Below are 15180 nucleotides of genomic sequence, written 5' to 3'. Positions count from 1 at the left end.
TAGGATAGGAGAAAGCTATTCGATCGGTGGGGGTCCCACTCATGTAATAGTTATCCTCTATCTATCCTATGGATAGCGGACAGTTTGTGACAACCGGAGTACCCCTTTAACCTATGCTGCGGTTAGACACAGTCCATTCTGCTGAGCTGAGAGCTGTGTAAAACAATTAATATCCGCGAGGGACTACCATACTATTAATGGTTAGGGAGTTGACATTTATGCAATTTCCTCATACCTTAACCTGTGTCCTAATAAAGGCAGCAAGCACAATAAAAACACCTAATACCTCTCCTACTGCAATAATATTAATCACTGAATCCTACAGAAAGGAAAGAGAAGACGCATGACATAACCGAGGCCAGGATTACGACGCGGGTAGTAAGTTTTTTAGGTAGCGGCCCCTTTAAAGGGATGCAGGCTCTTTATTCATCTGACCACGCCCCTTCATTTGCAAGTCACGCCCGTTCCCTGACAGATTCTATTTTTAGGACCGTCGAGTCACGTGACTCCGGTGACGTCACTGAATGTTGTTGTTGGTAGAGAGACTGCAAAGAAGGGAAGGGAGAGACAGCCGGAGAGAGACGGCAAGTGAGTGAGGGGCAATGAGGATGAGGACGGACAGAGAGGCAGCCTGAGAGTGACGGGCTGATGCCGAGCTACGTGAGAGCCTGATGTAGGTGACTATGGACACTCCCTCTAAGAAGACAGCAGAGGAGACGGGAGAGACAGAGTGACTGAAGAGACAGCAAGAGCAGCCATCCAGCCTAGAGACACCCCATTCATAGAACCTAGTGAATGAGAGATACCCCGAGCCTCAGACATCCCATCCCCTCGGTGAGTGACACCTGTTAGGAGAGCACGGACTCCCATCACCAGGAGCTGCCGGTGTAACATTGTTTCTCCCTGTTTATTGTGATGAGCCATAACTTGTATCAGGACCAGAGGGGGGCAGATGTTTACTACTGGCCTCAGTACCAGCTTTAAAGCTGATTTTGGGGTCCTGTTTCTTGGACCTTGTAATCGGGGGGCATGTAAGTGCTCTGGTTCCCTGTAAGCGCCAGTAAAAGTAGGCATCACCAATTCATATCAATGGACGCCTGTGGTCCTTACAGAGGCGAGAGCTACTAATGAGACCGCTTTCATCTCTGGCTATCAGAGGGTAGTCCTGATCAGGGACTAGGCATTGCCACCACATCATGGACACTTTTACAGGTGATGAGCAGATTACCCCCATTACCATGCTGGCTACATGGCTGTACACCAGCACTGCTGGATTCATAGTGCCATTAGCAGAACCCCGCCCACAAATGGTAACTAATGGTAAACCCTCCATTTTGGGGGATTTATGGCGGAATCGATTCATTCACGGCTAATCAGTGGATGGCTAGATGGGTGATTGCAGAGGATGAGATGTGGCGCAGAACTGGGAAGGACAGGGTTAAGTAAAGAGGTTAGGCATGGGGTACTGTGGGCAGTGCCGATCAGTGCTCTGTTCTCACTAATCCTAATATAAAAGGGACTTTATAGGGTCCAGCAGCGCGCAGGCTATTTAGGAGAGAAGGGATGATGGGGATTATGCTTATAAATTGTAAGCTTTGATAGTTTTGTTTGTGTTAATGCAGATGGTTTTCATCACCTTTGATGCTGTTGGTAGATGGAAACTATCATCAAGCTACTGTTGATGCGTCTATTCTTATCTGTCTGTTTTTCTCTTAAAGCGGTCGTCTCACTTCAGCAAGTAACATTTATTATGTAGAGACACAATTAATACAAGGCACCTACTAATGTATTGTGATTGTCCATATTGTTTCCTTTGCTGGCTGGATTCATTTTTCCATCACATTATACTCTGCTCGTTTCCATGGTTACAACCACACGGCAATGCAGCAGTGGTGGTCGTGCTTACACACTATAGGAAAAAGCACCAGCCTCTATGGTGGCCAGGACTGTGGGACTGCACATAGACTAGTGTTTTTTCCTATAGTAAGCAAGCACAACCACCGCTGATGGATTGCAGGGTGGTCGTAACCAGTGTTCCCTCTAAGCCTTGGCAGCTGCTGAGCGGGGTCGGCTCAGAGCTGGGCACAGCGCCATCAAAGGTGGGCGATAGGAAAACCTAAGATAATTGTCACATCAAAGAGCTTACAGTGTAACCCCTGCACCATCCCGTAGAATACAGTATAATCCCTGCACCATGCTGTGTAATATACAGTATAATCCCTGCACCATGCTGTGTAATATACAGTATAATCCCTGCACCATGCTGTGTAATATACAGTATAATCCCTGCACCATGCTGAACAATATACAGTCTAATCCATACACCATGCTGTACAATATACACAATAACCCCACAGTGTAGGTGTTATACTGTATATTACACAGCATGGTGCATGGATTATACTGTATACTGTACAGCATGGTGTATGGAGGTTACACCATGCCAGGCAATATAACCCCTGTGCCATGCTGTACAATAAACAGTATAACCCCTACACAGTGTAGAGGTATACTGTATATTGTGCGGCACAGTGTAGAGGTATACTGTATATTGCGCGGCACAGTGTAGAGGTATACTGTATATTGTGCGGCACAGTGTAGAGGTATACTGTATATTGTGCGGCACAGTGTAGAGGTATACTGTATATTGTGCGGCACAGTGTAGAGGTATACTGTATATTGTGTGGCACAGAGTAGAGGTATACTGTATATTGTGCGGCACAGTGTAGAGGTATACTGTATATTGTGGGGCACAGTGTAGAGGTATACTGTATATTGTGGGGCACAGTGTAGAGGTATACTGTATATTGTGGGGCACAGTGTAGAAGTATACTATATATTGTGTGGCACAGTGTAAAGGTATACTGTATATTGTGTGGCACAGTGTAAAGGTATACTGTATATTGTGTGGCACAGTGTAGAGGTATACTGTATATTGTGGGGCACAGTGTAGAGGTATACTGTATATTGTGCGGCACAGTGTAGAGGTATACTGTATATTGTGCGGCACAGTGTAGAGGTATACTGTATATTGTGCGGCACAGTGTAGAGGTATACTGTATATTGTGGGGCACAGTGTAGAGGTATACTGTATATTGTGCGGCACAGTGTAGAGGTATACTGTATATTGTGCGGCACAGTGAAGAGGTATACTGTATATTGTGGGGCACAGTGTAGAGGTATACTGTATATTGTGGGGCACAGTGTAGAGGTATACTGTATATTGTGGGGCACAGTGTAGAGGTATACTGTATATTGTGGGGCACAGTGTAGAGGTATACTGTATATTGTGGGGCACAGTGTAGAGGTATACTGTATAATGTGGGGCACAGTGTAGAGGTATACTGTATATTGTGGGGCACAGTGTAGAGGTATACTGTATATTGTGGGGCACAGTGTAGAGGTATACTGTATATTGTGGGGCACAGTGTAGAGGTATACTGTATATTGTGGGGCACAGTGTAGAGGTATACTGTATATTGTGGGGCACAGTGTAGAGGTATACTGTATATTGTGGGGCACAGTGTAGAGGTATACTGTATATTGTGGGGCACAGTGTAGAGGTATACTGTATATTGTGCGGCACAGTGTAGAGGTATACTGTATGGCACAGTGTAGAGGTATACTGTATATTGTGTGGCACAGTGTAGCGGTATACTGTATATTGTGTAGCACAGTGTAGCGGTATACTGTATATTGGCACAGTGTGTGCTATATGTGTATAACATAAACATATTTCATATGAAAACTTACAGTTACTTGGCTTGGCCCTTGGGGATCTCGGACACCACTTCAACACTTTGGCCAGGGGGCTCGGTCTAAGAAGATGCCGTCCCCTCCTCTTTTCCCCTCTTTTGCCGCGCTGCGCCTGTTCTCCTCTTCCAGTAGCAGCAGCGCATGAGGAAGGAGGCGGGGCCAGCTTGGAGCGCCGCACAGGAACTTCCTGACACTGGATAATATCAGGATATTAAGGGAACTGTGGGCAGTATGGTGGGTGCCTGTTCCGAGTTCTAGGGCCACCCACTACAGCAATGCACACAGTGAAAATTGTGTGCATTGCCAGGGTGGGCTTCCCCAGAGTACGGAACAGGCACCCATCATTACATGAAGTCCGGGCTGCGGCGGTGAGCGGGCCTGCAGATGTCCTGAGCGGAGGCATAAAGGAAGCTGCGTTGCCGCGCGCCCACATAGCTTACAGGGAACACTGGTCGTAACCATGGCAGTGTATAATGTGATGGAATAATGAATCCAGCCAGCAAAAGAAGCAATATAGATAGTAACAATACATTAGTAAGTGCCTTGTATTAACTTCTATATAATAAATGCTATTTGCTGAAGTGAGAGAACCCCTTTTAGTGAGCAGTAGCGTAGATCTAAACAGGTCCAAAGGCCGAGCGTGAATTCCCGTAGAGAACTCTGATCCAGTGACTGGACCACAGGGCATTATAATGATTTATAATGCTGTGTGTCTCTGCCTGACATCAACTCCAATGGTTTCTACTCACATAATGCCGTCAGTACAAATCTTTACAAATTATGTCGGGTAGAGACACACAGCATTATAAATCATTATAATGCCCTGCGGTCCAGTCAAAGGCCAGAGTCCACTATGGGAAATCACACTCCCATGTTTCACACAGTGAACACCCTCATCTGAAACTGGCCTAAGACTCTGACTATTTAAAACCAATGCAAACCTGATGGAGGGGAAACTATCTGTGAAAAAAGTCATAAAACAAGTAAGAAAAAAATAAAAAACTCCAGAGTGAACACAGCCTTAACACTCTGCACAAATTTCCACGACTGAAAATCTGTTCCGTTCACCCTAACGATCCATTCACACGTCCGTGTGTGTTTTGCAGATCCACGGATCCGTGGATCCGCAAAACACGGACATCGTCGATGTGCGTTTCGCATTTTGCAGACCGCACATCGCCGGCACTTTATAGAAAATGCCTATTCTTGTCTGCAATTGCGGACAAGAATAGGACATGTTCTATTTTTTTCGGGATCGGAATTGCGGACCCGGAAGTGCGGATCCGGGCAGCACATAGTGCTGCCCCATACAGGGAGTGCAGAATTATTAGGCAAGTTGTATTTTTGAGGATTAATTTTATTATTGAACAACAACCATGTTCTCAATGAACCCAAAAAACTCATTAATATCAAAGCTGAATATTTTTGGAAGTAGTTTTTAGTTTGTTTTTAGTTTTAGCTATTTTAGGGGGATATCTGTGTGTGCAGGTGACTATTACTGTGCATAATTATTAGGCAATTTAACAAAAAACAAACTATACCATTTCAATTATTTATTTTTACCAGTGAAACCAATATAACATCTCAACATTCACAAATATACATTTCTGACATTCAAAAACAAAACAAAAACAGATCAGTGACCAATATAGCCACCTTTCTTTGCAAGGACACTCAAAAGCCTGCCATCCATGGATTCTGTCAGTGTTTTGATCTGTTCACCATCAACATTGCGTGCAGCAGCAACCACAGCCTCCCAGACACTGTTCAGAGAGATGTACTGTTTTCCCTCCTTGTAAATCTCACATTTGATGATGGACCACAGGTTCTCAATGGGGTTCAAATCAGGTGAACAAGGAGGCCATGTCATTAGATTTTCTTCTTTTATACCCTTTCTTGCCAGCCACGCTGTGGAGTACTTGGACGCGTGTGATGGAGCATTGTCCTGCATGAAAATCATGTTTTTCTTGAAGGATGCAGACTTCTTCCTGTACCACTGCTTGAAGAAGGTGTCTTCCAGAAACTGGCAGTAGGACTGGGAGTTGAGCTTGACTCCATCCTCAACCCGAAAAGGCCCCACAAGCTCATCTTTGATGATACCAGCCCAAACCAGTACTCCATCTCCACCTTGCTGGCGTCTGAGTCGGACTGGAGCTCTCTGCCCTTTACCAATCCAGCCACGGGCCCATCCATCTGGCCCATCAAGACTCACTCTCATTTCATCAGTCCATAAAACCTTAGAAAAATCAGTCTTGAGATATTTCTCGGCCCAGTCTTGACGTTTCAGCTTGTGTGTCTTGTTCAGTGGTGGTCGTCTTTCAGCCTTTCTTACCTTGGCCATGTCTCTGAGTATTGCACACCTTGTGCTTTTGGGCACTCCAGTGATGTTGCAGCTCTGAAATATGGCCAAACTGGTGGCAAGTGGCATCTTGGCAGCTGCACGCTTGACTTTTCTCAGTTCATGGGCAGTTATTTTGCGCCTTGGTTTTTACATACGCTTCTTGCGACCCTGTTGACTATTTTGAATGAAACGCTTGATTGTTCGATGATCACGCTTCAGAAGCTTTGCAATTTTAAGAGTGCTGCATCCCTCTGCAAGATATCTCACTATTTTTGACTTTTCTGAGCCTGTCAAGTCCTTCTTTTGACCCATTTTGCCAAAGGAAAGGAAGTTGCCTAATAATTATGCACACCTAATATAGGGTGTTGATGTCATTAGACCACACCCCTTCTCATTACAGAGATGCACATCACCTAATATGCTTAATTGGTAGTAGGCTTTCGAGCCTATACAGCTTGGAGTAAGACAACATGCATAAAGAGGATGATGTGGTCAAAATACTCATTTGCCTAATAATTCTGCACGCAGTGTAGAAATGAATGTGTCCGCAATTCCGTTCCACAAAATGCGGAACGAAATTGCGGACGTGTGAATGGACCCTAAATGGGGCTTGCAGAAATCCGGGTACTTGCCTCCCCATTCAAATGAATAGAACAGATTTTCAGTCGTGGACATTTTTGCATCAAGACCTGCAGCACGTGAAGGCTCCCTTAAAACGGTTGTCCAGCTTTGGCAGCCTTTCTGGTCTCTCCCTCACCTCGCTGGACCTACGGAGGAAAGCGTACCTACCTGCTCCCCGCTGCTGGGTTCTGGCTTCTTTGATCCATCATTGCAGTCAGGCGACGGGCTCGGAACTTAAAGTCGCCCTTGAAAAAAAACTAAAAGTGGCCCCAAGTTGTAGGTGAGTCGAAACTGTCAGAAGGCAGGGCCAACACAGGCCACAAGTAGGCATGAACAACAGAAGTACACAGTGCCAGCAATACCATACTGCAGCACAAAATGCCGCCCCAGCAAATCCAAATACCACAGTGCAGCATAAAATACTGCCCTAATGTACCTGTGAGGAGGGCTTGGGCGGCCCCATGGGTATCAGCCCACCAGGAAATTATCCTGTAGGGTATATGACCAGCCCACCCCTGATTGCGGTCTCGACACTCCGGTCCCTGCTTGTCAGCATCCAGAGTGACTGGCTTCAGCCAGGGGCGGATTGGTCATAGACCCTACAGGGATATTTCCCAGTGGGCCGATGGCCCGGGGGCCGCCCAAGGCCTCCTCACGGCTTCAAGTTGGGTACATGGTTATCTGATGCTAGGATCATCAGGTACTTATGCACCTTGACAAGGGCCGCAAGTGCCCACCTGAACTCAACTGTATTACCATCCTCAGGCCGACGATGCAGTTAAATACTGTGGTGAGGGCAGCAGTATTTTATACAGCACTGTGGTATTTGGTTCTGTTGAGGCAGTATATTGTGCTGTGGTATTGGGTTCTCCTGGGGTGGTCTTTTGTGCTGCAGGCCCTGCTTACTTCTGTTGTCTCTGCCTACTTGTGTTGCCCCACCTTCTGTCAATTTTGACCCACCTACAACATGGGGCCACTTTTATTTTTTTTTCAGGGCCACTTTAAGTTCTCAGTCCGCCCATGGTTTCAGCGGTGACATGTCCCCCAAGCGGCAAATCACTGGGTCAAGTGCTGCTTGTGGGACATGTCACTTCAGCGGCCAGTGATTGGCTGCAGCGTCACACTTAACTCCCATCCACTTCAAGTGGTTGACAAGTGGAGACCAGAGTGGCAGGGAGCAGATAAGTATGCTTCCCTACACAGGCCTGGCGAGGTGGGGGAGGGCAGCCAGAAAGGCTGCCAAAGCTGGAGTACCCCTTGAAAGGGGTTTTCCAGTCCTGCACTATTGATGACCTGCCCTCAGCATAAGCCTTCAGTATCAGATCAACACTCCGCACCCCCACTGATCATCCGCACCCCCACTGATCAGTTTTGGAGTAACTCTGGCACCTGAACTACACAGCTCCATCCATTGTGTAGTGGACAGAGCTGGTTATTGTAGTGCTGCTCCCATTGAAGTGAATAGGCTCACTGCTGTAGAGTTACAGTATCTCCCAAAAGTGAGTACACCCCTCACATTTTTGTAAATATTTTATTATATCTTTTCATGGGACAACACTGAAGATCTGACACTTTGATACAATGTAAAGTAGTCAGTGAACAGCTTGTATAACCGTGTAAATCTGGTGTGCCCTCAAAATAACTCAACACACAGACATTAATGTCTAAACCGCTGGCAACAAAAGTGAGTACACCCCTAAGTGAAAATGGCCAAATTGTGCCCAAAGTGTCAATATTTTGTGTGGCCACCATTATTTTCCAGAACTGCCTTAACTCTCTTGGGCATGGAGGTCACTAGATCTTCACAGGTTGCCACTGGAGTCTTCTTCCACTCCTCCATGATGACATCATGGAGCTGGTGGATGTTAGAGACCTTGCGCTCCTCCATCTTCCGCTTGAGGATGCCCCACAGATGCTCAATAAGGTTTAGGTCTGGAGACATGCTTGACCAGTCCAGCACCTTTCTTTAGCAAGGCAGTGGTCGTCTTGGAGGTGTGTTTGGGGTCATTATCATGTTGGATTACTGCCCTGCGGCCAAGTTTCTGAAGGGAGGGGATCATGTTCTGCTTCAGTATGTCCCAGTACATGTTGGCATTCATGGTTCCCTTATTGAACTGTAGCTCTCCACAGCGGTAGCACTCATACAGCCCCAAACCATGACACTCCTACCACCATGCTTGACCGTAGGCAAGACACACTTGTCTTTAACTCCTCACCTGGTTGCCGCCACACACGCTTGACACCATCTGAACCGAATAAGCTAATCATGGTCTCATCAGACCACAGGACATGGTTCCAGTAATCCATGTCCTTAGTCTGCTTGTCTTCAGCAAACTGTTTGCCGGCTTTCTTGTGCATCATCTTTAGAAGTAGTTTCCTTCGTGGACAACAGACCAATGTGATGCAGTGTGTGGCGTATGGTCTGAGCACTGACAGGCTGACCCCCACCCTTTTAACCTCTGCAGCAATGCTGGCAGCACTCATATGTCTATTTTGAAAAGACAACCTGAGCTGAGCACATGTACTCAACTGTTTTGGTCGACCATGGCGAGGCCTAGTCTGAGGTAAAACGCTGTGCGGTCTTGGCCACCATGCTGCAGCTCAGTTTCAGGGTATTGGCAATCTTTTAGCCTAGGTCTGTGATGGCTACCTTTGGCACTCCAGCTGTGGTAAAACTACAACTCCCAAGATGCACAATTGCTTGGCTGTTCTCTGAATGAAGTATGCTGGGAGTCGTAGTTTCACCACAGCAGGAGTGCTGGAGGTTAGCCATCACTGGTCCAGGCCATCTTTATGAAGAGCAACAATTCTTTTTTTCAGATCCTCGGAGAGTTCTTTGCCATGGGGTGGCATGTTGAACTTCCAGTGACCAGTATTAGAGGATGTGAGAGAGATAACACCAAATTTAACACGTTTGGTCCCTATTTACACCTGAGACCTTGTAATAATAATGAGTCGCATGACATTGGGGAGGGAAAATGGCTTATTGGGCACAATTTAGCCATGCTCACTTAGGGGTGTACTCACTTTTGTTGCCAGCGGTGTGTTGAGTTATTTTGAGGGCACACCAGATTTACACGGTTATACAAGCTGTACACTGACTACTTTACATTGTATCAAAGTGTCAGATCTTCAGTGTTGTCCCATGAAAAGATAGAATATCTACAAAAATGTGAGGGGTGTACTCATTTTGTGAGATACTGTACATTGGTTGGAATTGTGTAGTTCAGGTGCCGGGGTTACGCCGATTGGTGGGGTGGAGAGTGTCGATTGATGGCTGATCCTGAGGACAGGTCATCAGTAGTGCAGAAGTGGATCTCCCCTTTAATGTGAATTGTTAGGTAACAGTCCAGTATACTCTTCTCTCCTGTCAACGTATCTGAGGCTTTAGGGTACGTCTACACGGCGATTTTGGCTGCGAAAAGTGTTGCTCGACCAAAGATCTGACTGTAGTGGGGCTGCCTTAGGAAAAAACGGGGTCACAGGGAGACTTGCACATTTGCTGCGACCACAACACATGGATCACCGAAAATCCATTGAAATGAATGGGTCTGCATCCGATCCACCTTTTTTACTGATCAGATGCAGACCCATTCATTTCAATGGATTTTCGGTGATCCGTGTGTTGTGGTCACAGCAAATGTGCAAGCATTAAAGGAATGCTTCTATTAAATGTTTTTTTTTTTTTTTATCAAGTGAAGATCATAGTCCCTTGGATTATTATTTATTCAATTTTATTTCACAAACTGTCTTAACACCTGCCAATATTTTTATTAATAACAATTAATTATTGATTGACGAAGATAGTTTATTACTTTTAATATATTTAATTAAAGAGGTTGTCTCACTTCAGCAAATGGCATTTATCATGTAGAGGAAGTTAATACAAGGCACTTACTAATGTATTGTGATTGTCTGTATTACTTCCTTCGCTGGCTGGATTCATTTTTGCATCACATCACACACTGCTCGTTTCCATGGTTACGACCACCCTGCAAAACAGCATCAGTGGCTGTGCTTGCACACTATACAAAAAAGCATTGGCCTCTCTGATAGCTGGGACCACGGGGGTGCACATAGACTAGAGCTTTTTCCTATAGTGTGCAAGCACGGCCACCGCTGCTGGTTTGCAGGGTGGTCGTAACCATGGAAACGAGCAGTGTATAATGTGATGGAAAATGAATCCAGCCAGCAAAGGAGGCAATATGGACAATCACAATACATTAGTAAGTGTCTTGTATTAACTTTCTCTACATAATAAATTCTATTTGCTGAAGTGAGACTGCCTCTTTAAGAAAGTTAGTGTAATAAATTAAAATAAATATTCCAGGGGGGCATAGGGGGAGATTTATCAGAACATGCGCAAACAGAAACTGACTTAGTTGCCCCTAGCAACCAATCAGAGTGATCCTTTAATTTTCCAAAGGAGCACTGAACAATGAAAGGTGAAATCTGATTGGTTACTATGGGCAACTAAGTCAGTTTTCCTTCACACCAGTTTTGATAAATCTACCCCAAACCAATTCAAGACCAGGCCACTTACCCCACCTCCTGACCAGCTACATTTTCCTTTATTTTACTACATGCATCTTTGAAAGCCAGAACTTTTTTGTTTGTTTGTTTATGTAGATAATTTATGCACCATTTTTTGGTGATACATGAGACTTTATTTTTACATCATTTTTTATTTTAGTATATGTTTAAATTTTTTTATAAAAGAAAATAGGGGAAAAATTGTCTTTTTTCACATTTTAAATTTTTCTGTTAGCAAAAATGTGTTATGTCCCTTAACAGTTGTTTTAAGATATGGGTTATGATGGCTGGGTTGGGGCTAGAAGCTGCAGAGCCGCATGTGGTGGTATTTTTCTAATGTATTTTTTTTATGTTGTCTTTATTTTTTTAATTTGTTATTCTACACTTTGTGCCCCTGTGAGGTCATACAAGACCTTTAGCGGACATTTAGCATTACAGTTTTTAAAAATGTATTTATAGTAGCCACAGTTACAGGGGGAATACAGCTCCCGGAGAGGGTGCACAGGGCTGTACAACCTAAGGGTTCATGTACATGAACGTGTGAGGCCCTTATTTCGGCCTGTAAACAGTGGGTCTGCAATATACGGGCACTGGTCGCGTGCGCTCCGTATCACACATGCGGACCCATTCACTTGAATGGGTCCGCAATTCACAAGATGCAGAACGGAGGCACGAAGCGGAAGCCCTACGGAGCGCTTCCGTGGGATTTCGGTCTGTGCTTCTGCACCACCAAAAAATAGAACATGTTCTATTTTTTTGCAGTGCGGACTGTATCTTCAAGTGAATGTGTCTGCATCTGCAAACGGCGGGCACACGGCCACTGCCCGTGCATTGCGGATCACTATTTGCGGTCTGCAGCACGGGGCGCACACAATCATGTGCATGAGCCCTAACTGCAGAGCTTATCTGGGACTGCTGAAACCCAGAAGCTTGTGCAGGCTCCCAACCCTAGTGGTCCCATAACTACTGGGAACAGAGCAGCAAGTGGCATTGCTGCTTCCTGATCTCTATACGTATTACTCTATAAGTATTTGTTCAGCAATGGGGAAGGCATGGACAGTGAAAACCGTCCCTTCCTTCTTTATGGGGGGCAACGTTCCAGCAGCTGTGGTTTAAAAACATCAGTGCAGAGATATTTGCTGTATATAGTCAATGGACAGTTGCCCCCCCACACACTGCCCGCGTTACACAATATGCTCTACAAGGTATCCAGCAGCTCCCCCCTCCTCTTTCCACCATCAAGAATGGATGCACCATCTTGGTTGTGAGATCACTGACCAAGCACCACTAGAAGTTTTCTCCGCTCAGTCACATGAAGTTTTTCTGGTGTTCCTTTTAGATTTCCTGGTAGTGTATACTGAGAAAATCATCCAACTGATTTTTATGGCAAAAAATATGTATAAAGAATATTCACATATGGTAAGTTGCTAATATGTGATAAAAACACTTGATGGAAGTGTCCCTTTAGGATGTAATTTAGGTCTGAAGATGTATGTTTGGTTGTCAGATATTCTGGAGCTTTATGTATGATATGAGATATATTTCAAGCTGTTTGTATAGTGTCAGATATTCTGGAGCTATATGATGTTGGCAGATATTCTAGAGCTGCATTGTTTTGTCAGGTGTTCTGGAGATGTATGTATGGTATTCTGGAGCATACTGTATTAAGTTGCCATGTATTCTAGAGTGTATGGGGTTGTCAGGTATTCTGGAGCGGCATGCATTGTGTTATCAGGTATCCTGAAGCTGCATGCATGGTGTTTGATATTCTGGAGCTGCATTGTTTTGTTGGGTATTCTAGAGCTGTATTGTGTTGTCAGATATTCTCGAGCTATATGGTTTTGGCAGATATTCTGGAGCTGTATATATGGTGTTAGATATTCTGGAGATGCATGTTTTTTTTTAGGTATTCTGGAGCTGTTTGAATGGTGTTGTCAGGTGTGTTGGAGTTGTATGCATGAAGTTGTGTGGTATTCTGGAGCTGTATGGTGTTGTTCTGGCTACAAGGTTGCATGGTATAGATGATGATTTTTCAAATAATCCCAAATTTTCCCTCTGCACCATCACACAATGGCTGTGCATGCAGAGCTCCTGGCTGCATCATTGCCAGGCATATGTAGTAGTCCAAGAAGAAAGCACCACTGCACCAAGCTACACCGTAAGATCCAAAGTTCACCGTATTCCATATATAGTAGATACACATACAGTGAAAGTGACGTTTCAGCCATAAATTGGCTACATCACCTATACTATATGTGTATCAGCTATTTATGGAATAAAGTGAACTTTGGATCTTTATCCGGAGCTTGGTGCAGTGGCGCTTTCTTCTTGGACTACTACAGATAATGCTATTGGTGGATTATTATGATGGAACAGTAGCAGGAAAATTGCCTTCAGGAGAATTTTTTTAGTCTGGGAATGTGCGTTCTCATAGGCCCAGATTTACTAAGCCTATAAATGACATAAATTTAGACAGGCTGTCTAGACCTGCACCAGATTTATCACAGGGGCTCAGGCTGGATGACAAATGTGCTTCAGGGACAGACACTTTTGTCTAGCTCTATACCAGTTATTGGTTTGCATACTTTGGGACAAAATTTTACACCAAAATTGTTATGGTGCAAAATGGCGCATCTTAGTCCATGTTCCTTTCCGCGAAGCTCTGCCCCTTTCCGATAAACTCGGAGCGTTTTTCGAGCAAGTCGGAAAATAGTGTAGAAACTCTAGTTGCACCAGAATTGTGTTAATTTGTGCCAGTTTTTGGACAGATTTTAGGCACAGACACATTAGTAAATATTGACCGTTGTGGGTAAAATGTGGATGGGTTCTTTATGGGGTCTTTAGGATCATTTGGTGTTTAAATACTATGTTGAGTTTTTAGAATCAAATATGGTTTTAATTTTTGCTTTAGATCAGGGGTCGGCAATCTGCGGCACGCGTGCCAGAGATAGCAAGCAGGCACACCAGTTGTCACCAAATGACGGCAAGACTTTTCAGTCTTGTTGCCATTTCTTACTTGCCCGCTGTATCTTAAATGAAAATAAAAAACCTTCAGACACGTTACACACGACGCATCTGAGAGGCTTGCCCCTCACACTTCCTGCCCTGGCCTACACAGACGAACGATAGCAGAGTGTCTGACTACCTCGATGCTCCTGCTGCGATGCTTCTCAGGACTGCCACAGAAAGGTATCTGGATGGACTGGGGATGGGGAGAGCATGGTGAACTTGGGGACATAGAGAAACAAGCTGTTTGACTAGATTGTCGGAGGGGGGGGGGGTGAAACAGAGGAATGAGCACTGTGACTAGCCAGGGGTGGGGGAGGATGGTGAGATGAGGGAAGGATGGTTAGATGGGGGATCGAGAACTGTGACTAGTTTTTGGCGGGGGGATGACCCCTAAATTAGTTCAAACCCCAGAGCAGTTCCCATAATAAATTATAACCCCTGACACAAATCCAAATTGAATTAACGCCCTAGACAGATCCAAAAATGAGTTTGGACCCCTGACCAGACCCTGGTGACTAGTGACTAGTTCAGGGGTGGGAGAGGATGGTGAACTCGGAAAATGGGAGAACGAGCACGGTGACTAGTTTGGGGGGGGGGGGGGAGGATGATGATGAAATGGAACGAGCACTGTGACTGGCTTGCAGGTGGGGGGGGAGGGAAAGGATGGTGAACTTGGGAAAAGTTTGGGGGTGGATGGTGAGTCTGCATGTAATTGCTGGGGGGATGATAAGGAACCAACTTTCTGACTACATTAGGGTGTGTGGGGGGATATTGAGTCTGCATTTGATTGCAGGGGGATGAAGGGGAGCAAGCTTTCTGACCACTTAGGAGGTGGAGGGGATAGCGAGCCTGAATGCGATTCTTTGGGGGGAGGGGGGTGGCGGGAGGATGGTGAGCCTGAACGTGATTGCTGGGGGGAT

At 45.3% G+C, this 15180-nt stretch overlaps 1 protein-coding gene across 5 annotated transcripts in view; it reads left to right on the top strand.

Moving 5' to 3' along the window:
* The first annotated feature begins 527 nt into the window (after positions 1 to 527).
* HDAC5 (histone deacetylase 5) overlaps positions 528 to 15180 on the top strand; it is an 85354-nt gene continuing 70701 nt past the window's right edge. For all 5 annotated transcript variants that reach the window (XM_040438826.1, XM_040438825.1, XM_040438823.1 and 2 more), the window contains exon 1: positions 528 to 834. The gene's annotated coding sequence lies outside the window, so the exon portion shown is untranslated. The remainder of the gene's footprint in view (positions 835 to 15180) is intronic.

The sequence above is a fragment of the Bufo bufo genome, chromosome 6 (assembly GCF_905171765.1).
Source record: "Bufo bufo chromosome 6, aBufBuf1.1, whole genome shotgun sequence".
NCBI classification, from domain to species: Eukaryota; Metazoa; Chordata; class Amphibia; order Anura; family Bufonidae; genus Bufo; species Bufo bufo.
The sequence above is the reverse complement of the archived record's forward strand: the minus strand, read 5'-3'. Positions and strand labels throughout refer to the sequence as shown.